Source organism: Eufriesea mexicana, unplaced genomic scaffold, assembly GCF_001483705.2.
Source record: "Eufriesea mexicana isolate 0111107269 unplaced genomic scaffold, ASM148370v2 scaffold1482, whole genome shotgun sequence".
NCBI lineage: Eukaryota > Metazoa > Arthropoda > Insecta > Hymenoptera > Apidae > Eufriesea > Eufriesea mexicana.
In genome coordinates this window covers 1,774,317-1,797,002 of record NW_016909634.1, presented here as the reverse complement: position 1 = coordinate 1,797,002, position 22,686 = coordinate 1,774,317, and the positions used below count along the sequence as shown (strand labels likewise).

At 33.2% G+C, this 22,686-nt stretch overlaps 1 protein-coding gene across 6 annotated transcripts in view; it reads left to right on the top strand.

Annotated features, from left to right (window-relative positions):
* Window positions 1-22,686, top strand: part of dnc (phosphodiesterase dunce) — a 368,500-nt gene that overhangs the window by 119,294 nt on the left and 226,520 nt on the right. For 4 of the 6 annotated variants that reach the window (XM_017901154.1, XM_017901153.1, XM_017901151.1 and 1 more), the window contains exon 1: window positions 19,630-19,853. The exons of the other annotated variants lie outside the window; for them this stretch is intronic. The gene's annotated coding sequence lies outside the window, so the exon portion shown is untranslated. Of the gene's footprint in view, window positions 1-19,629; window positions 19,854-22,686 lie in introns of those variants that run through there. 6 annotated transcript variants of the gene reach the window in all.

Genomic DNA, 22,686 nt, shown 5'->3' with positions numbered 1-22,686 from the left:
TATTATTATTTGTTCATTATTAATTATTTTATTTTTATTTTTTTATTATTATTTGCTGTTGTTATTATTACTATTGTTGTTATCTTTTTATCATTATTTGTTTATTATTGTTTCTATTATTACTATTATTAATTCTACTGTTATATTTTGTTAGTACTCTGTTCCTTATTTTCTTTTCTCTTTATTACTATTACATATTGAAATGGTACTTGTGCATGAGTAACATTTTGCGTAGTTTATTTAATTGTGAGATAAATAATTTCATTTGCATTCTTTACTTACGATATAAAAAATATCTAATACGCGAAAAAATTAAAAATTATGAGTAATAGAATATTATAAAATTATGGTTGTTACTTTTTATCTATTTTTTTCCTTTTCCTTCTTTCTTTAATTTTTAATGTGACAGAATTGACGCATTAATTGATTGATGTTTTGACAGGAAAATAATTTACGCGCAGCAGTACAGGTTTACTATAATAGATTCATCACCCCCGTCCACGCTTGCCTTCATCCAAAATTTGTACAACATTACAGCCCGCTGTAAATTTTGCCACGAGTACCAAAACGCTGTCCCGTGCACGACACAAATTTAAGGGCCGAATTAATGGCACCGTATAATCCTTCGTTAAATCGTTGTCGAAGCAGGTGTCACGAGAAAATACGCAACCCACTGTGCAAATCGATTTTTAAATTTCAAATTAGTTCGAATTTTACATCCCACGCAGAGTATAATTTCTCTCTCTTTTTTTCTTCCTTCCACTTTTATCTCCCTTTTTTAACTCCAAGCTAAATCGAGTAAATTTTTGCTAATTATTCATGGTACTATTTTCCAACGAATAGAGCAGTCGTTTCAAATCGAATATTCATGGGAAATATTTAAAATAAAAAAAGAAAGAAACATGTTGAACGCATTGTGCAATTAAAGCTCGGGTGCTTGGAATTATTTAAAGCAGATTACCACGAACATTTGCATTAATTAAGTGGCACAAATGGTCCACTTATTTTCTTTCCTTTTTTTAGACGAAACTGTTATTCCACGGGGAGGAATCCTTTTTCATTTTTTAAAGGCGAGGATTTCTTGTTTATTAGTATAGATGTTTTCAATCAAAAATTATTTCGTTCTTTTATCTTGAGTTTTAGTTTGCAGTAAACAGTTTCTTTTCTATTTTTTAAATAAATGTTTTGTCTCAGATAGGCATATTCTTAATAGGGAGAAGAGGATCTATTTTTAAGAAAAGAAATTATTTTTTAGAAGAAAACTAATCTTAGGAACAAAAGAATTTTACAAAAATAAGATATCTTTATTTTCCAGATACTGATTTGTTTACTCCTTTAAAAAAATTCTTGTATTTTTGAGGATAAAAGAAAATATTTTGTCTCTCTCTGAAACAGTTCTTTTTTATTTAAAGAAAAGAAAAGAGTGAGGAATTAAATAAAAGCATCATATTCCTTAGAAGCAAAATTCCTTTATTTTTCTGATACACAGTTCGCCAAATTTCACTATTTTTAGGAAAATTTATTCTATTAATGGATAATAAATATTTCTTTTATCTTTCAAAATAGAAGACTTTTTATTTCTCAGTAAAAGACACTTTTGCTTTTTGATACTGTCAGTTACATCCTTTCTTTCCCTTTATATCACTGTGACATTTTATGAAGTTTAATAGTAAACCTGGTAACGTATTACACGTGACAGTTAATGGAGTCCAGGCTATTCAATTTCTCGTCAACAATGCAAATGCTGGACGAGTCGTGGCAAACAGCTTCAACGTTCACTTAATGAAACTTTTCAACATTAACTGCGTTGTTTTGAATTTTTACTCGATATCGACGTAGCTTAAATTCACTTAAAAGTCAATTCGCGACTCCTTTTTAAGCTCCACCCCCTTTATGCTAACAGATAATAAACTTTCTGCCATGAATTAGTTCATATACCAAGAAACTTCAATTTCTATTATGATACAAAGTTTTCTAAAAATTTACAAGTCACAAGAAACACAAAATTTATCAAAAACTGTTTATAAAATAAGAATTGAAGTTTTCTGAGAATACTACTAGGTTTAATTAAAATGAAAATATTAATTACATTTGAGAAATTCAATTAGCTATTACTATTTAATTATTGTATTATTAATTAAAATATTCTAAAATGACTTTAATGAAAGAACTTACTCTAAGAAAACTTCAATTAAAAATTTTTATATACAAAACCTTTGTATTAAAAATTTTTATATTTAAAAACCCAGATATTAGAAAATCAGTTATTACTGTTTATTTATTGCATTATTAATTTAAATATTCTAAAATAATTTCAATTAAAAAACTTCTGTAAGGAAACTTCAATTAAAAATTGTCATGTTTGGAAACACAGGTATTAATATTTTCGTGTTTGAGAACCCAGGTATTAAAAAATTAGCTATTACTATTTATTTATTGTATTATTAATTAAAATATTCTAAAATGGCTTCAATGGAAAAACTTACTCTAAGAAAGCTTCAATTAGAAATTGTCATGTTTGAAAACCCAGGTATTAAAAAGTCACAATAAAAGAATATATTAACCGAAATAAAAATATCGACAATTTTAATTTTCCAAAAGTTATAAATCTCACAAAAATGTCACTTCGGTATACTTCCCAAAAACACATTCTACATTCTCTATAAATATTTTTTCTAACCTTAACCTGCAAATAACCATATCGAAAAAGAAAATTGAAAACAATAAAATTAATAGAATCACGAGTACCAAATAAAAGGCAACAAGTGGTAAACGAATTTTAAATTTTATTCCATTTAACGTTGATCGATGGAGCCAAGCAGTGCACCTTGCATTTCCTGTCGTCCTATTTCTTACGCCCTTTGCTCAAACCAACAAGTAGAAACAACGGTGGCGCATTACCAATCTCAGTCGGCCAATATTTACGTCGCGCAGAGCATCGACTAGCATTGGAAATACTCACGGTATTTTCAATATTTACCTAGCTCGTTCCCGCGGAGCCACGAATTCGTGATCGATATTACGCAGGAGAAACACAACACCGTTTAAAATTCCATCTATTTGTTCCGTGTTTATGAATTGCGAGAAACGGCTATGCTGTCACCTCAGGATAATATATGGAAAATGAAACGAATTTATTAATGCATGGTACAATAATCAATTAATCTATCGGATAATTCTTTAAAATTTTATTAGTAGTAACAAATTTATTTTTATGTTTGGAAAAACATTCTTTTCTTTTAAATTAGTTTAATACCTACTATTAATTTTGTTATTCTATTTTGTCTCTTTGGAAGAATCTATTTTATTCTTTAGAAAAATTAATTAAAAATAATTCTTTAAAATTTTATTGGTAGTATCAAATTTATTTTTAAATTTGAAGAAACATTCTTTTGTTTTAAATTAGTTTGATACTTACTATTAATTTTGTTATTCTATATTGTCTCTTTAGAAGAATCTATTTTATTCTTTAGAAAAATTAATTAAAAATAATTCTTCACAATTTTATTAGTGGTATCAAATTTATTTTTAAGTTTGGAAAAACATTCCTTTCTTTCAAATTAGTTTAATACTTATTATTAATTTAGTTATTCTATATTGTCTTTTTAGGAGAATCTATTTTATTCTTTAGAGAAATTTCTTGATTTCTTCGTTTTCTTTCACTTGCATTAATTTTTTGGGAAAATATTTTTCAGGAAAGAATTCATTCCTGTTTTGAAAAATACGTTTCTATAATGTAGGAAGAACTTTTGTATATTTTAAATTGGTTAATTTTTATAAAAGCTACTTTATTGCTTACAGTTAGAAAAGCTGGTGTTCTTCCTTCTAGAAAAATTTTGTTTCATTTCTTGTGAATTATCCTCTTTCATCTGAAGAAAGAATGGTCTAGTTTTTAGGATGAACTTGTTCTATTGCTTGAGAAACATTATTTCCGTCTTGTAGAAAAGAATTGCTTTCTTTAAAGGAAAATTGTTTTATCTTTCTAATGAAAGTCCTATTATTCCTTTAAATAAGAAAATTTTTTGTTTCTTATGTAAAGGATCCTTTAATCCCTTAACTAGAGAGTGTACTTATTTTCTTAAAAAGAAATTTCTTCTTCCCGTAAACGAGAAATCCTTTATTTCGTTGTACCCTCAGCAGTACTTCTATTTTCCTTTTTCTATGAAAATACGTGTTTATTAAGAATAACATTATAATAATACAGTATAATAATAAAGTATAACAATGCATTCGAAATTCTATAACAGAAGATAATAACAATTAATATATTATGAAGAATATGATCTAAGTAATTGATGTTTCTGAAACATTTGTGGCTGATTTATCATGGATTTTTGAAATTTCTCAGAAAAAGGACCTTTTATCTCTTAGAACAAAAATTCTTTTACCTTTCTGCACTGTCATATGTATTTTTCTTCCTCTCCCTGTAAGAAATAATATCAGAGTAAAAGTTTATCGAATACAATTCCGAAGGTAGGAAATATATTATTCTATTTACACAAAAATACTGTGACAGCAACAATTGTAAAATAGTAATAGCAATAATAATTTAAGTAACAATAATATGTTAGAAAATATATACAATTAAACAGAAATTAATACCTTAAATTAAATTAATAAATTAAAATTAATACTTTCGGGAAAAATTTCCTAATACCTTCTTCATAGTCACTTATCAACTCCTAATTTGCCTTAAAAAAAATAGAGAAGTTGGAAAAATATTAACAAAAATTGCAACTACTTTTCATTTATCAAAATCGTTATTTTGACTTCAACAGTAATAATAATTTTTAATCTTCTTTGTTATTTTGACTTCAACCGTAATAATAATTTTTAATCTTCTTTGACGTTTATTTTATCAAAATACATTATTCAAATTTCTATAAATTTGTCTCTACATAGCTAAAACTTAAAAGAATTTTAATATTTATCTTTAAACCTCCCCAAACGGTAACTGATAAATTTGAGTAGATTATATCCGTATATAGTCAGACGTAAGTTATAAAAGATATTTCACATTCCATTAAACCAGTTCACTAAATAAACCACCGTAAATTAAATTTAGCTATATTGTGCAGTTGCATTCAGTCTTAATATTTTTCATCTAGCTTAGCGCAAACCTAATCCGGACCTAGCCCAACCCTGTGCACAGCCATTCGAATAAAATTTTCCATTTCCTCTGCATTCCTTCGAAATAGTCCACCGAGCCAATTCAAGATTCTTAAATTCAGTCGTATTTCACAGATCAACCTAATTTTGGTGCAGTTATCCGGAAATTTTCCGATGGATTCTTACAAATGTTCGATCTCCTACCCGGTTTGAAAAATCGTAATTGGAATTTTAGTAAAAGCACCCTTTTACCCTTCCACTCCTGACCTTAATTACGTATCAGCAAGCTAACTGATTTATTGATTAGTCGACACTAGCCCGGGAAAGTTGAGGACACGTTGGAAGCTTCCGGGTAATCCGGTTTGTTGTCATTATTGGTAACGCGTCCAGTCAGTTCACGTTGAGCGTTTGAAGAATTTTCGTTTAATGTAACTGGATTTGCGAGGTTTCATTTCATTTTGTAACATTTTTCGGTATTTACCGAAGGCTTGTTTAAACATTATTCGACGTTGAAATATTTGTGTTTATGCAATAGCACTTTTATACAATTTTTAAACAAATTTATACGATTGTATGAATTTCGTACACATATATTTTATGTGCTTTCGTGCTGTATATATTTATATCTTCATTATATTTTATTTATTCTTTGTATATCTTTATATTTCGTATATTTATATATTCACGTGTTTTACATATTTTCATATTTTATATACGAAACATAAAATATATTTGATTTATTTTAATTACGTGATTAGTTTTGGTATCTCAGAGAATATTTAATTTTTGCCATTTGTGAAGTTTCAATTTTTTAAATAAAACTTTTTAATATACCAGGAAAACTATTGATTTTTGTTGAAATCTTCTAAGATTTTATATAATAGTTTTTCGTGTACTTTTATATTTCTTATATTTATATATTCACATGTTCTACATATTTTCATATTTTATATATGAAACGTAAAATATAAGTGATTTATTTTAATTACGTAATTAGTTTTGGTATCTTAAAGAATATTTAATTTTTCGCATTTGCGAAGTTTTAATTCTTTTAACAAAACTTTTCAATATACCAGGGAAACTATTGATCTTTGTTGAAATTTTCTAAGATTTTATATAACAGTTTTTAATTGAAACTTTATTTACTCGTTATTTTATGTCCTTCTAATTTTGATTTCTAAACTGTTATTACTTATTACTTTCTCAACACCAGCTTCATAATTTTATTGCTTCCTGCAGAAATATTCGTCAGCTTTTCTATTTTGGAAGTACCGAATAACTCTATATTCCCTTCGTTCCCTTAATTAAAACAATTTGTATACGAAATGTACATTAATGCGTTATGCCAGCATTTGCCACGATCGAAATTAATTACTCCCAACATGCAACCATTATTTACTAACACATTTTCTAAAATAACATTATCATGTGCCACGTACTTTCCAATAATCCTTATAAACTCCATCCAACATTTATTTCTGAGCTTGCTAAATATTACATTTCGTTGTCACAGTCATCAAATTGAGAAGAACACCATAAACAGAATTATTGAAATTTCACAACGTTGAGATAATTAATATTTAATTGTGATGTGTGATTACCAAATAATCATTAATACACGAGGCAAATAAGCAGAAACCAAATTCTCGATTAACGACAATTTAAATCCACCATAATTACACCATCCACCACATTTCAGAAAAATCGAATGAAAATGAATAAATGAGTCGACGAAGTAATCACAAAAATAAATCGGTTTCGATCAAATTGCAAATTACATTTCACCCAAAATCACACGTCAGTTGAAACGCGGAGGTAACTTTTAACGACCCTGTCCATAGAAGTTAAAGGAAGAAACCTTCCAGCTACATTGGCTGTAGATATCGATGAACTTCATCAACGGAGTTGGACGAAAAATCAGGAGTAACGTTGTCGATCGGCGCGAATATTTCCAAGAGAATTGACGTACCTTTGATGAGAACGAGATAGAGGTAGAGAGCTTTGCGTTATCTGACAAATTAATCCCGGCCTCGTAACGTTCGGATAAGTTCAGATTTTCAGAGCTGGCGTGTTTGACGTAGATAACGCTCGATCACGCGTGCAGAAACTGGCGTATCAAGGACCTCTATAAATAATGCCGCGATCGTACGAATTCGGGAAGGCGATGCATTTCGACTCAATGGGCACTTGTTTGATCGAATGCAACGTGAATTCGTGTCTATATTTATATTAAGATGACACTCCAACTCGGATGTAAATATACGAATTTCTCAGCTTCCTAGCTGCTTCATTCGCTACGCACACAACGGCTTGTAAATTTCTAGGGATCGAAATTTAATTTTAATAATTACAGAATTTAATTTGACAGATAGCAATGAAGTTCATAAATATTGTAATTTCATTGTAACATTCGACGTGCAACGAAATTACGTTTAATGTTAAAATATTATTCCTGTTATTGAAATTACGTGCTAATGTTCAGTATACGATGAAATTATATTCCAATACTTAATATGCAATGAAATTATATTTACATTGCATGAAATAACATTCCAATATTAAGTATCTAATGAAATTATAATTATTTACATTTGTAAAAATGAGATTTAATTACGTTTCGTTGTAATTAATGGAATTAAATTTAATTTGCTATTATTAAAGTTATATTTTCACACGGTTGTTCAATAAGCGCATCAAACGTTACCGGGAATTTCTTCAACTGCTTCACCCCGTTCCCAGAACGCAATATCCTCTGGAATTCCTCGGAAATTCCTCTCAAATGCCAACTACAATAAGCGAAAAAAGAAATTGGGTTTACACTTCTACACCAAAATCATCTATTTTCCTCGTGTCCACACTTCTAACTTCACAATAAACCCATCAACAGACGCTTATCTGTCGTAGAGGCCAACAAACAAGTTGTCTAAGCTAGTCACAGTTCCCCTGTGATTAGAACGCTCGAATGGTGCCAGAAATAAACGCAGACTCACCGAGCAACGCTTTTCGAGGGCAGAATTAACTTGGATCGAGCTTACGTGACATCAGAGCCTCGACGTTGGGCACAGAATGACTCTTCGTGTCACTTGGGATTTTCAGATTCCTGAAGTGTGCGTTTCGTTGCTTAACCTCGCTACCGATTCCGTATACCGTGCCAAACTCGGGCGAATTTACGTAGGGGGCTGCTTCATGAATAGATTCCACCGAGAAATAATCGTAAAATGGCTTTCATCGCTACTTCAGTTTGCATCTGTTTTGAAACAGCCAGTTCAGAGACTGCTAAATGGGATACAGTCACACTCGGTGTTTAGGGTAATATTGGTAATTGAACGTGACTTTGATAGATTACAACTCGGTTTGGAACAGAACCAACGATACTTCAAACTAGTTCCGATGAGGCCACTCGATGTCTGTTTGGGTATAGGTATTTCTCAGTGGTTTGAGCACTGGAGCGTTGTCATAAATTCAATAGCGAATCACTTCACGTCAATTTCACTAGTTTGTACCTAGAACACTCGATTGTGTTCAATAAATTCTAACGATTTGTTATTTTCTTGAAGATTTTGTTTCGAAGGGTTCAGAAGTGGACGCTATCTAGACTGAAGATTAAGTAGCTTGATATCTTTGGTTGATGGATTATGAACATGGCTAATGCTTATTGTCGTTAACTGTAGCTTGCCTTCATCAGTTATGCTCCTGAATAATTGCTCCTTTCGCGTCCTAACCTATTTAAGTACCATCGCGATAGCAAAAATCGATTTATCCGGGTTAGAGCCTGGGTATCACGATTTCTTTGCTTTATATAGGAAAAAGCATCTTAGGATCACTGATAAGCTTTAATGCTTCAGAAAACCACCGTAAAACCTTTCTTGGCTTATAAAGGTATCTACTTATCAGCTTATATGAATAATCCAGTACATAAATGGTTAAAACACTCTCTTAAATATTTTAGCATTTTAAATCCTTTTTTAATCTTGTTGCCTCTATATCTTCGTTAAGCCCTTTAATCATCTATGTACCGAAAGAGAACTTCAAATTTAATTTTTATTTCCAAAATTTAATCGAAACGCTGCATAGATTGAATGCAGGAAGTCTCCATCGCGTGTTCAAATCGTTGTCGAGGATCAAATCTCCATAGAGTTTTATTATGGCGTCAAAGAATTAACCCTCAAAGAACTTGGATAGTTCTTCTGCTCCATTTTCTGGAAAAATCTCGCCCACAGTGCAAGAAAGGAGATCATCGAGTCTTGCCAGTTTCAGTAATATTAGATAATAGCATAAAAAAGTTGGGAATAATCAAAATCAATTTTTAAAACATTACTCAATTTGCTAGACTCGAAACTGAAAATTAAACTCAGTTTTCAATCATGGTTTTCAATGCTCAATGTGTGAAAATAACATCTACCTAGGAAGTCCAGGTTAAACCAGTCAAAGGTCCCAAACCAAATCCTGTTTCCGGCAGATCAAGTTTCGTTAACCTGTATTCAGTCATAACCTGTATTCCGATCAACTTCCTGCAAGCTTCTCTAGTAAACAAGGCCAGTCTGGCGATCGACGAGGAACTGAAATAGCGGACAGCTGCTGTGTGTCGTTGTTGAGGGAAAGGGACGAACCCAATTCCCTGGAAAGAGGAACGTGACAGCGCTGTATAATGATCAGTCCAATCGGTCGTTTCTTCAGTCGGATGCGACAAAGGCTGCAGGCTTAACCTTTCCGGCTTTTGAGCAACTCCCAGCACACTCTGCTTTCCTCTTGCTTGGGTAGTTTCAAGCTTAATATAACCCAGGTGTTTGCCCCCAGTCGGACTAACATTGTACAGGCTGATCACTCTGAAAGGGCTCAATCAGCCTTGAACAGTTTTTCATCCATGTTACCCAGTTAGAGGTTACGCTGTCCAATGTTTTGTTTGTATTTCCTAAGAGGATCGAAGATGTTTAGAATGATGAATGGTTGGAAGAGGATGATTTTTGGAAAATAGATAAATGTCTCTATAAATAGAGAGAAATGGGTTAAGAACATATATAATGTCAATGTAAATAGTGTGATATAAAGTAATTATTAAGTATAGATGGTTGAAAATAAGGAATCTTTGAGAAATTGGCAAATGAGAATGAAGTAGATTTAAGTAGATCAGCCTAAACATGATGTACGTGGTGTATTTGGCAACAAAGTTATTAACATAATAGTTGTATAGTTAATGAGTGATTCCAAAGCAAGTAGAATGTTAGGAATCTTATTCGCAGTAGTGGATGATTGGAAATGGAAATTCTTTAGAGAATTGTGGAATGGGTATAAAGGGAATATGAAATTAATGGATTGAGGTCCAGTGTTATAAAAGTAGAGCTATTGAGCTAATAGGCTTATGATTAATCGGAAATTCTGAGATAAGTGAAATACTAAGAAGCTTATCCACAGTGGTGAATAATTGAGAGTGAAGATCTTTAGAGAAATTGAAGAATGGGTGCAAGGTGAATTTGGAATGTTTTAACAGTTAGGTTATTGGAATTATAGTCTTATGATGGGCTTTTCTAGAATGAATAGAATGTTAAAAATCTTATTGACAGTGATGTATTATTAAAAATAAGACTTCTTAAGAAAATTGAGGGATGGATGTAAAATGGATTGAAAATGCTGTGGAAGTTAAGTTAGCGAAGTTACAGTTTTATGACAATAAGTGATATTGAAATAAATGAACACTTAATAGCTTGTTGGTAATTGCAAACAATTAAAGGATATGGTTTCTGAGGAATGTTGTGAGGTAGGTATAAAAGAGATTGGGGATCAGAGAATCTTGATGTATTATTTTGGGAATTAAATTATTAGGGTTATAGTTAATGGGTAATTCAGGGTTAATTGGGGAACTAGGAATCCTGTATGTGTATGTACATATTTAGAACAATATTTTCAAAGAATATTGAGTGGATTCAGGATTGGATAATGGATCTATTTATAAGACCATTTAATTAATATAATTACTTAAATTATGCTTCCATGTTCTAAATGTAAGTGAAGTGTTAGTGAATCTTTTATGAATAATGAATACAAGTATGTTTAGAAAATTGACAGATAATTAAATTTACTTATAAAATTTAAATAAAGTTATTGATGTTTTGATTTTATAGATAGTAGATAATCCAATTTTAAATGAAGACTGATAAATTCCTCTAGTAATACTGGATAGCTTTTGGATGAAGTTATTTGGAGAGATTGAGTGATGATGCAAATTGGACTAGGATCCAGTGGCTGAAGGTATAAGATCTTGGGAATAGAATTATTGGTTATGGTTAGTAGGTAATCCAGAATTATGTGAAGGGTCAGAATGTTATTAATGGTTCATGAGAAGGAAGAAGATACTTAGAACAGTAGGTGAATGAAGGTTTTTGGGGAATTTGAGAGATGTATATAAAACAGATTCAAACTTACAAATTTATACATAAAACATTGATATTGGTATTACAATGATGAGAGCTATACTGTCACTTTGTAATTTAGGATTAAGTGTTAGTGTACCAAACGTGAATCTTTTTCTTTAAATTGTAAAGTGAGTTTAGAATTCATTGAGAATCAACATCATTATAGTCTCATAATCAATGACTAATTCAAATACAAATTAAATATAGCCAACCCTATTTATAACATTCAATATGTACTTAAAAAATATAAGTCATTTTAAAAATTGGAACATGGATACAAAGTAGATTACAGAACATTTAGCTAGGATGTAACATTCTGCAAACACGTTTATTGTAATTATGGTTTCGTGGTTAATACATCATTTAGAACTAATTGGACTGCTAAGAATCCTATTAGTTCTAATGAATAGTTGCAAAATGAAGATGTTTAGGAAAATGGGTTTAGAGACAAGAGTAAATGTTGGAGTAAACAGTAGAGGTAGAGGTAGAGGTAATGCTCTTACATATTACTGATAATATAGATGTTGCTTTATTGAAGACTACCATGATGCTTCTTTGCAATGGTAGAGAAATTTCTAACTAAAAATAATTTACACATAATTCCTTAAGACAATCTCATATTTCATCTAATAAAAAAGGAATAAATACTAAATATAAAAGTATAAATTCTAAATGAATACAAAATATGAACAAAAGCAATTTTAAATTCAAACAGAAAATTTATAATATTTAAATTACAATCTTAATAATATTTTATAATGTTAAATTATAATATAATAATGTAAATTGAAATATTAAAATATGTGTGAAGGTAAACGTTACGAGTTCTTTTTGAACACCATATTTAGAGATAAAGATACAAATATCCGTATAATTTAATGATACTTGTGCTGACTGAACGATTACATCTACTTAATTAATTGGACTTGAAAAGGCGGGTTTCCACCGAAATATTCGAGAGGCGAGAAGAGGCTGGAGTTAAAAGCTGGAAAGCAGTGTGTGAAATAAAATCTGCAGAACGAAAATGAGGGGACTAAATGTTGATCAGGAAAGTAAATCCGTTTTTAACTGAACGTATAAAATATTCACGGAAATCAATTCAGCGAGCCTCGAAAAATGCAAAAACCAAGGTACGAGGTGGAATTAAAAAGCGTGAAACACTGTTTGTCAATCTGAAACACGCATTTAATGCAATTCAGCAGTCCACGTACGAATATGCTTTGTACACAAAAAATTACGTGAAATTATAATTTTATTAAACTGATTAAATTACCTATCACGTTACTTGATATTTTGAAACGTAATTGACATTACTAATTAAAATGGAATGAAATTACTTAACAAAGTTGGAAATAAAGTAAAAATAGAGACAAAATTTACTAATAACCCATTAACTATATAAATATTTAAACAATAAACAATGAGGTATTTAATATCAAATATTAAACAAATATTAAAGAATTCTATTACCAAATATTTAAATATCAAATATTCTTTTAATAAATATTATCAAGAAAAATTGAAGAATATAATAATACTACTTAAATGAATTTAACAATAGTGATATTATTGGATATTAATAATGCAATAATAATATTAAAATATCTAAATATCTAAATTGTTAAATAACAAAATAAAATTTTACAAATTGAAGTAAATTGGAAAAGAAATCAGTGGGAAAGATAAAGGAACAAAAATTTCTAATTTTATGTGTCTAGCAGTAATTAAAAGGTGTTGGGAATTCCAATGTGGAACGATGAAATTACTCAGTTAGCAAGTGACGAATGTGGAAGGCGGAAATCTACGAACTATGCTAGATTGTTGCACCGTGGTGCGAAAATATTACACGCCGCAGTAAATATTTGCTTTCGAGTCGGATAAACCGTAGACAGGTGAATTTACGTAAGTGCAGTCGTGTTTGGAAGCAAGCCATCGACTCTATCTTAACCTAGGCTGACTAAGCTGTCCTCTGAGGGTGGGCGAGACGCGGAATCACAGGTTGGGATGTTCTATTCGTGACAGTGAATCCTCCACGTACTCTATCAGGTGCATCGAGGCAATTTCGCTGAAAGTTTACCTCCATAACCATATTCTTACGCGAGTCGGCCATCTTCCGAGCAAGCTCTAATGGATCTCTGAAGAATTATCTAAATATTTACGCAACGATACATTTCTGGGGATACCGAGTGAGACCAGTCTTGCTTAACCTCGATTCACACGACTTAATTGGATTTCAGAGGAATATATTCTTGTATCTTAAGTCCTTTAATTTCTTCCTCCTTTCCATTCTGTCCTTTTATTTTAAGGATATTTTCAGTGGTAGGTTAAAAGAATCATACAATGAATAGATTTGTAATATGATTAAAAATTTGTAAATAATAGAGGAACATAGGAGACAGAAGTAATAAAGCAAGAACTATTAAAACCGGGATAATTGAATTGAAGTCTGCATTTAACAATGGAACTACCGATCTTTAATGGGTACCTAATTATAACTTGCACAGATTATAGTAATTTCAGTGGTACGATGAATATGAGTGAATATATTAATTACAGTTCTTTCTTAACCCTTTGCACTCGAGAGGTGAGCTTCAGTCACCATTTCATAAAATTTGGAAGATCGATATTAATTAATATATGAAATTTAATGTAGTAGTGTGTGAGGTATCGAAATCAAATAATTCTGTAATTCTATTATTATACAATTCTATATTTACTGCTCAAAAAGGTATCGTTAGTATTTTAGTAGAGAATTTTTGAATTTATAATCCTTTCTAGCCAAAAAATCGTCGAGTGCAAAGGGTTAATACGAGTTGACACCAATTTTATTCTTAAAGCAGGTGTATGTGTTGGGTGATTGCAAAAAGGAAAATTATTGGACCAGTCATTTTCACTGGGTTGGTAGTTGTAGTGTTAATAATTAAGAACCTGTATTTAATAATAATTAATAAGTCTGTATTTAATAATAATTAATAATTGAAACTCAAATCTGACCTCAAAGAGTCCTTTTAAAATTTATACTACAATATTGTAGAAAATTTGCATTTATGAAATATAAGTACAGAATTTCTATTTTAAAAATTCAACGCTGGTTTGTATCTTAATTAACCTGTTTAATTTAAGTTGTTAAATATTAATTAAAAATACATAATAACGCATAAATAGTGTAATTTATGTTATTACTTAAAAGGTAGTATAATATTTAAAATACAAAGCACAAATTATAAGCAAAATGTTAAGGAACCAAAGAATAAAAATATTAAAATTAAGTAGTCTAACTCGAGCTTGTATACGTCTGCGGTTCAAAGGCATTAATATAAACTATACGGTTGTTTGTTTGAAAGAAATTTCAAGATATTGAAATAGTTTTCCTCGAATAACTTTCTAAAGGAAAATTTGTGCTTGTCGTAGATTTGTTCAAAAAATTCTTCCTTCTCTCGTCGGGAACGAGTTCTTTTAAGGGTTGATCGCTGGAGAATCATGGTTTCATCATGCTGAAGGCTATATAGTGGCCAGGGCGCATGGTACGTCGAGGAAGGAAACGGAATGGGAATTTCAGCCAGAGAGAAATATTTCGTGCGAAAAAGGAAGTGGGTGAAGTGGAATCGTATGGCCGAGGGATCGATCCTTCTCCTTTTTCATGGCTACGAACGATTATTTACGTGCTGACTACAGAAGGAGACTTAATATCCCTTGGAAACATCGAAATTGGTAGACCTAGACAAACGTTCTCCTATATTTCCTATCTTTATCGAATTTTTGATATTTTTGTGTAAAATGTTTCACCACGGTTATCGAATATTTTATACAAAATATTTCACCACAGCCTTTTGATAATATTGAAACCGAATTCTTTGCAATCCATCCACGAAACGAGTTACCTTTCTGTTACCTTTTCTTTATTTCTCCTTTTTTTTTGATAAATAATTGGAACAATTGAAGCGTAGAATTATCGCAGATTTTCTAAAAGAAAAATTTCCGTATTTTACTCTGCAAAATGAATGGAATAATCACGAAACGTCGTAAATTTCTCTAATTTTATGTTCATTTTGGGAATTTCATTTTTTTTCACGTATCTGAGAACACGATCTACGCTTCAGTGATTCGGTTCCACGAAATAAATGGCAGGATTGGAAACCAGGATTTTTGCAATGGAGATTTTGCTGGTCATATTTTGTAAAATAAAACAGAACGGCAAGAGAGGTGAAATTTTTACGAATTTTTCGAAGAATGATCGAATTTCAGTGATTTCGGGTTTCTCTCTATATAATAGGGGGGATACGTGGAAACACTGAACGTAGGTTACTTTCATGTAGTAAATATAACAGATTTCGTAGGAAGCTGTTGTTTCGTACAGCGATATCTATTTGGAATGAAATAAATGAGCAATTAAATAATAACAATTAAATATTAAAATAAATGGAAACACAGTAATTAAATAACGAAATAAATGGACATATATTGCATAATAAAATAATTAAGCAATTAGGAATCACAATGTTTGCAATTTCTAACAAAAATTTTATTATTTATTTTATTGTTTATCTCATTTCACAAAATATAAGCAACACTGATGAAACATATAGGTTTTAACTACATTTTAAGTAAATAATACTTAAACAACGATATTAATATGAAAAGGAATAAAATGATAAAATAAGTAAGTAATTAATTTAATAATTAAATAATTAAGAACGATAATTCTCACAATTTCCATGAAAATTTCAACATTAATTATTATTGAGATTATTAATTAATTCCTTTATCATGTCGAACGAAATACGCAAAACCACAGACGAAACGCAATTTTCTGAATTTTCTCGAACTCTGACATTCACAATTTCTTCTCACGCGCCTTTCTCTGGGAAGCAATGACCGTAAAGAATATTTCCTACCGGAAAAGGAAGCTTCGTGCTTCCTTTTGAACCCTCGCGACACGTAGCCAGCGATAATGCTCACCGTACTTCAATCTATCGGCGCCCTCTGCGCACACTGGGTCAGGAGACCTCGAAGGAACTTCATCTAACTTCCTTTGTGTATATCCCTCGTCCCTCGGATTAAAGATCTCCCATTCCATTTTGCAAAACGACGAAGAAAATTCACCTCGTTAATGTTTATTTAATTCTTCAACTTTCATCGACTCGTTCTAATTTAACTTTCACCACTGGGCACGGTTCAAAGTTCAACGAGTCGATTTCGAGTAGTCGATAATTGAAATTAGATCGTTATCGCGAAGTTTAAGTGGCTTTTCAAGCGAAATTCGCAAACGAAATCGAAGGGAAATAAATAAAAAGCATGAATGAGAAATCACTGCTTTGCTGTGTGCAAATGATCGAGAGTGGAGGTAGTGAGTCTTCTAAAATTGAAAGGGGGAACGACAGGTTTGTGACGGTTGTGGGAGAGACAGGAGGGGGTTGAAATTAGCTTTGGCTTCGCGATTGAAACTCTGGCTGGCTTTTGTTGATTTTCTCTACCTGAAGATTGCTTGTGGAGTAAACAGAATCTCGGGTTGTTAACGATTCAAGTCAAATTTCATTTCGTTTGACGAAAATGAAAATTCTGTTTCGTTTTAATTAAAGGGTTCTGAGGAACGGTAGTAAGTGAGAAAATTAATTGGAGGAAACTGTAGGTGAAATTATCCTTATAATTTTCATAGAAGAGCGTTTACACTTGTTAAACGGTAGGAGTGTGTTTAGCAACAAAAATTAAAAATTAAATTCTAACCTCTGTTAAAAATGTTGGAGGTTAGGTTTGCATGTCCACTTTGGTTGTCCACTCTATGGAAAAAGTTTTGAGATAGGCTTTTAATTAAAATATCAAAATAATATTACAATGGAACAAAAATAATCTATGATCTATTTTCTACGACTGAACATTGCAATTATCTTTGGTTTTATTTTTCACTTTTACCCAATTGCACGTACACTGTATTGTTACTGGCAATTGACACCCATATCACACACAATCTCCCATTTACCCATCGTTACCAACCTTCACCCATTCATCAATCATACCTATCGATCAAGAATTAATTTTTACCAACGAAAAAGCATGATAATGTGGCTCGTTAAAATTTGAAAATTCGCTGAAGAAAATAATGTTCTCAAATAAATGTCGTTAATACACTAAGAAATCATCGTGTCGATAACTGAAATTGTATTTCGTGTGGATTTTTCGAAATTGAAACGAAATTTATCTTTAGTCCCGGTTAAAAATGATCAGACACAAAAATTGGACTGCTTTCAAACCGCATTTTTAACTGCAATTTGAATGTCATTATGCTGATGAATGTGTAAATTGTAATATATGCTGGGTTAATTATAATCAGTGAGAAGGTTTCGTCGATAAAAGTTTCTTAACATTCCTTCTCTCATTTCGGTGAATGTTACCGAAATCCAGGACAAAATAGCATAAATCTGAGCAGATGTATTACATTACTCAACAGTGGCAGGATGAAACAGATAGGGTGCAGAAATTCATACCCCGATATTAAATTCGCATTTATTTCGTTCAAAGATTTGCCGAGAATATTTTCCTAGCCGGATAAATCGAACGTATTCATTAATGGGTTAATGAAAAATGTTATTTCACTGATAAATAAACAGAACCGGCGTTACCGTAAAATTCCGAGTTATTGATTTGAAGTACCGGAATTCTCAAAGTTATCCAACTTTGCTGGCATCTCTGAAAGCTGCATTTAAAATGTCATATAAACCTTCAAGACTGCAAAATTCAGATCCATTACGAGACAGAAGCCTTGACGTTAACACAGAAATTCTCGAAACCACTCAGACTTACACGTTCATTCCAGAGAAGCAGCCCCAGGGTACCAAACAACTGTCCAACCCAGGTTCGAACCACGTCCATCAATAGAAGCATCAATCCACTCTCTGTTTCCCTGTCCGCCATAAAACCACCTCGAACATATCCGATCCACGAGAAGCTGGCGACTCCATCTGCTTCTAAATCTCGTTTCCACGCGAGATTGAGTGTTCCCCTGGGTCCATGAGCATCGCCGTTTAGCTTGGTCAAAATAGAAGAGGAAAACCTAATTGCCATGTTTCTTTCGAGAATTAATAAAAAAAAAAAAAAATGGAAATTGTTCGAATCGAAATAAAATTAGTCGCAGATGGTAGAGAATGATGAATGGGACACTTTTTGTCCAGCGAACGTATATCTTAAATGGTCCCGTTTCAAATTTACGAAGATTTAAAGATTCGAGAGTTAGGCGCCCGTTAGCGAGCAACCCGGAGTGCACTGTATCCACGAGACCTTATTAAGCTCGCGAGTGAAAAACGGCATGCTATCCGGTACAAAGGTTATACCGCATCGCTCTATCACTTAAATTTTACGAGCAGTTAATATTAATAGTCACGATACCTTTCCAAATACGACAGGCGAACGTGGCTCATTATTTACGAGTGGCCTGTGCCTGGCGGGTTGCTCGACCGCAGGCGCCAAAATTCTGAATCTTTAAACGTGCATTGCCGGGAAACAGAGCAAAATTGCAAATATGTCACCTAAACAAAATGTCTTCCTCTTGACATCTGCTATTTACCACCAACATACCAAACATATAATTCTCGAAACTTTGTTCCAATTTATACCTGTCACGTATAACTCTCATTTTCGGAAACGAAGGTTGCTTAATAATAATAATACTATCATCCTCATCTCTGTCTCTTCTTCAATAAATCCATAGTTTCAGAATCTTCTCGTTCCTTCCTTATCTTATCCCGAGATAGCGAATCTCAGCTGGGTAAATAGGAAACTTACATTGACCATGGCTAACAATTACGCCTGGAAACGAACTGCAGTCTTGCGACAACTACATTTCCTTCCGTTTCGAAGCTCGGCTTCAAATCCCAACTCGATTAAGTAAATCGTTACTACTCTGCATTCTGAACGCGGGCCACAATTCACGATTCGAACCCAAGCTCCACGGGGACCCGCGCGTGTTCAGTTCGCTGCTCGAGCGGATGGATAGTGAGCAATCCCCGAGGAAACGCGTGTCGGCGCGACGCCGAGTCGAGCGGAACGGAGCGCGCGCGAGAGAGAGTGAGAGAGCATGCTCGCGGCGGTGGTCTGGGTTCGCAGGAGGGCAGCTCGTCGACGCTCACTCAGTGCGACAGCACGCGCGACCTCGACCGGATCAGCGCGGCTGATCCTCGATCGTTTCGCGTCGTGGATCATTGCTCGCGCGCGGCAATGAGACATTCCGAGCGTTCTGATTCGTGTTGTCGGTTCGAAGAGGACTCCTGCAACTCTCGTCCCGAGCCTTTGGTCTTCCTTTCATATTGGAGAGCTTCCAAGAGGATTTAAGACAAGTCGGAGGTGAGAACAGCTATCAGGCGAAGGACAAGAGTCCTTTGAAGTCGGTCATCGGTGTGAGAACCGGCCCGGTTGTGCTGTTGAGGGTGATGGATGTGTTAAGGAGGATTGCCGAGGCTGGTTCCGTGATTTAAGAGGGAATGGGTGTTTGGGGATTCGCTGTGGCTCTCGGGCTTTATCGCGGGACCGTGCTTGATCGTTGTTTGGGGTTCGAGTTGCTTTTTATTGGGGTGTGTTACGGGTTGGGTGCGGGTAGTTTGGTTTCTGGGTACCGAGGCGGGTGGTGGCTATGGTTACCCGAGAGTTTGAGCATATTTGACGTGTTCCTGAGATTGACACGTACGGGGAGATCAAGTCGTCGACGATAATTCAAGACGAGGGTCATCGAAAAGGTACAATGGAGGAAACGAGGCGTGTAGATTTCACGTAGAGTGGAAGAGAAAACTGATCAAGCATGTAGTATACACGTCTGGTCGAAAAAATTTGAAATTCCTGAAATTCAGGGAAAGTAGAAATGGGAAGTACGTAGAATCTAAATTGCAAAACGTGAGAGATAAATAATGGAAAGCAATACAGTTGGAAAATGGAAAATGGAAAATGGAAAATGGAAAATTGAAAATTGAAAATGGAGAATGGAAAATAGGAAACAGAGAAAAGTAGAAAATTAAAAATAAGAAACGGAAAATGGAAAATGGAAAATGTTAAAAGGAGAATAGAATATTGAACGCAGAAAATAGGAAACAGAAAAATAGAAAATTAAAAATAAGGAACGGAAAATGGAAAATGGAAGATGTGAAAAGGAGAACATAGTATGGAACGTGGAAAATAGGAAACAGAAAAGTGGAAAATTAAAAATAAGAAACGGGAAATGGAAAATAGGAAATACAAAACAGGTCAATTGGGAAGTAGAAGATGCGGCGAAGAAATGGAAAAATGGAGGAGCAAGGCAGGAAATGAAAAATGGAAAATGGCAATCGAGAACTGGGAGAATGGAAAATAAGCAATGGAAATGGAAAATAGGAAAAGCTGGCAAAGGAATTTAAATGACAAGGAAACCTCTTCCGCGATGCATAAATCATAGAAGTAGAGTCATTTTCACGGCAGTTTAGGACTTATCTACAGTACCAAAAAATATTGATCATAGCCACTGGAGGCGCAATGGTTATTTGGAACACGAGGAACCTTATACAGAGCAACGATAAGCCAGTTCGAGGTCTTGTTCGTAATATTTGGTGGAAGAGTATTCGGCTGAAGTTAACGAAGATCAAACCGTGTCGTCTAAAACAGGAAGCTCGATATTCTTGCAAAAATAAGCTACTAGATTTTTTTAGAGTGACAAATGAGCTAAGACCCGAGCATTCGAGTGGAAAATAAACTTCGTTCGACGACAACACGGTTGGAAAATTTTCTAAACTTATCCAAGACAAAATTACTTTATCTGAAATCCAATAAAGAGATTAAAAACTACTCAAAGGTGAAATTACATTATTTCGAATCTCGAATATTCCTATACGAAGCTAATTAAGCATCCGCGTTTAAAATTTCCCGTAAATTCGAAACCTACATTTCTCGACGAATAAAAATTATATAAAATCCAGGCTCCATGGCTTCGTCGAATAAAAGATTTCATTTTCCAATCTCGTTTAATCAAACAGTATTCTGATTAATTTCTAAAATCATAAAAATTCGTACTGACGAAGGAATCGATACCCTGGGAACGAAGCCATTTTACTGTGAATTTATTTTTGCTCAAAAGGAATAAAAATTGCTTAAGAACCTTCGGGGTTGCCGACGTTTGGATTGAAAATGGTTTCCTGTGATCAATATAAAGGAAAAGAGTGGCCACCATCGTTCGATGATCATCCTTATTATTAACTCCGAAGAAAAGGAAACACGTGCCCCGTGAGACCTACAGCATTTCCTATTTTTACGTGCGAGCGTCATAGAGTTCTTCGTGCATCGGGACTCCAAGGGTGCAACGCGACGCACGACCCTGAATACGTAATCTTTCGATGCGTGCCTCGATTGTACGCTGAATCTTTGACGTTTGAATTTTCTGGTCAGCCGACGACTACCTTCCAAACAATTTTATCCCGTTCGTGATCGACAGAGTTTCCAACAAGAGTAATATTAAGAATACTGCCTCAAAAATGTGTTCTTAAATTTAAAGATGGAAGAATTTTTAAATGCTGGTTCGAGAACTTACTATTAAGAAAAATTTAAATGGAAGGAAGATTGGATGAAACGAAAAGACTGCAGATTGTACATAGATTTCAGCATGATGGAACTTTTTATCTCAAGAATTATTGGAAAATGAATCCTGGCCATGCAGTTCAGGAATTATGCTGTTGGAAGGTTAGACAGGCGAAGAGGAGTTGAAGTATTTAAAATACTTATCCCCTTTCTCATCCGATATAAAATAATAGCAATTTTAAACTTGGAAAATCTGACAGAAACCTTCTGCAGAAATTTAATACGACTTTAATTACATTTCAAAAATCACCAAGATCACTTGGAAAATCTGCAATAAGATCAAGGTGTCGATATAACCTAGAAACTTCAGATACTTAATGGGAAATATCAAGAAGATACTGAAACTCCTAATATGCTCATAGTGTCGGTCCAAGGAAAGACCAAAGTACCCAACTAAACTCCTGAATGAAACAATCTCGTGTACCAAAAAGCCACTCGAGACTCCACGTGCTCATCGATCAAAGCTCAAACTCGAAAGCCACATCGAGCTCAGACCCGAGAGTTTCCATAACGTCGACTTGGACTTTTATCAAGCTGACCCTAGAACGCGAAGGGACGAATGAAAAGTAACACGTAGAGTAAC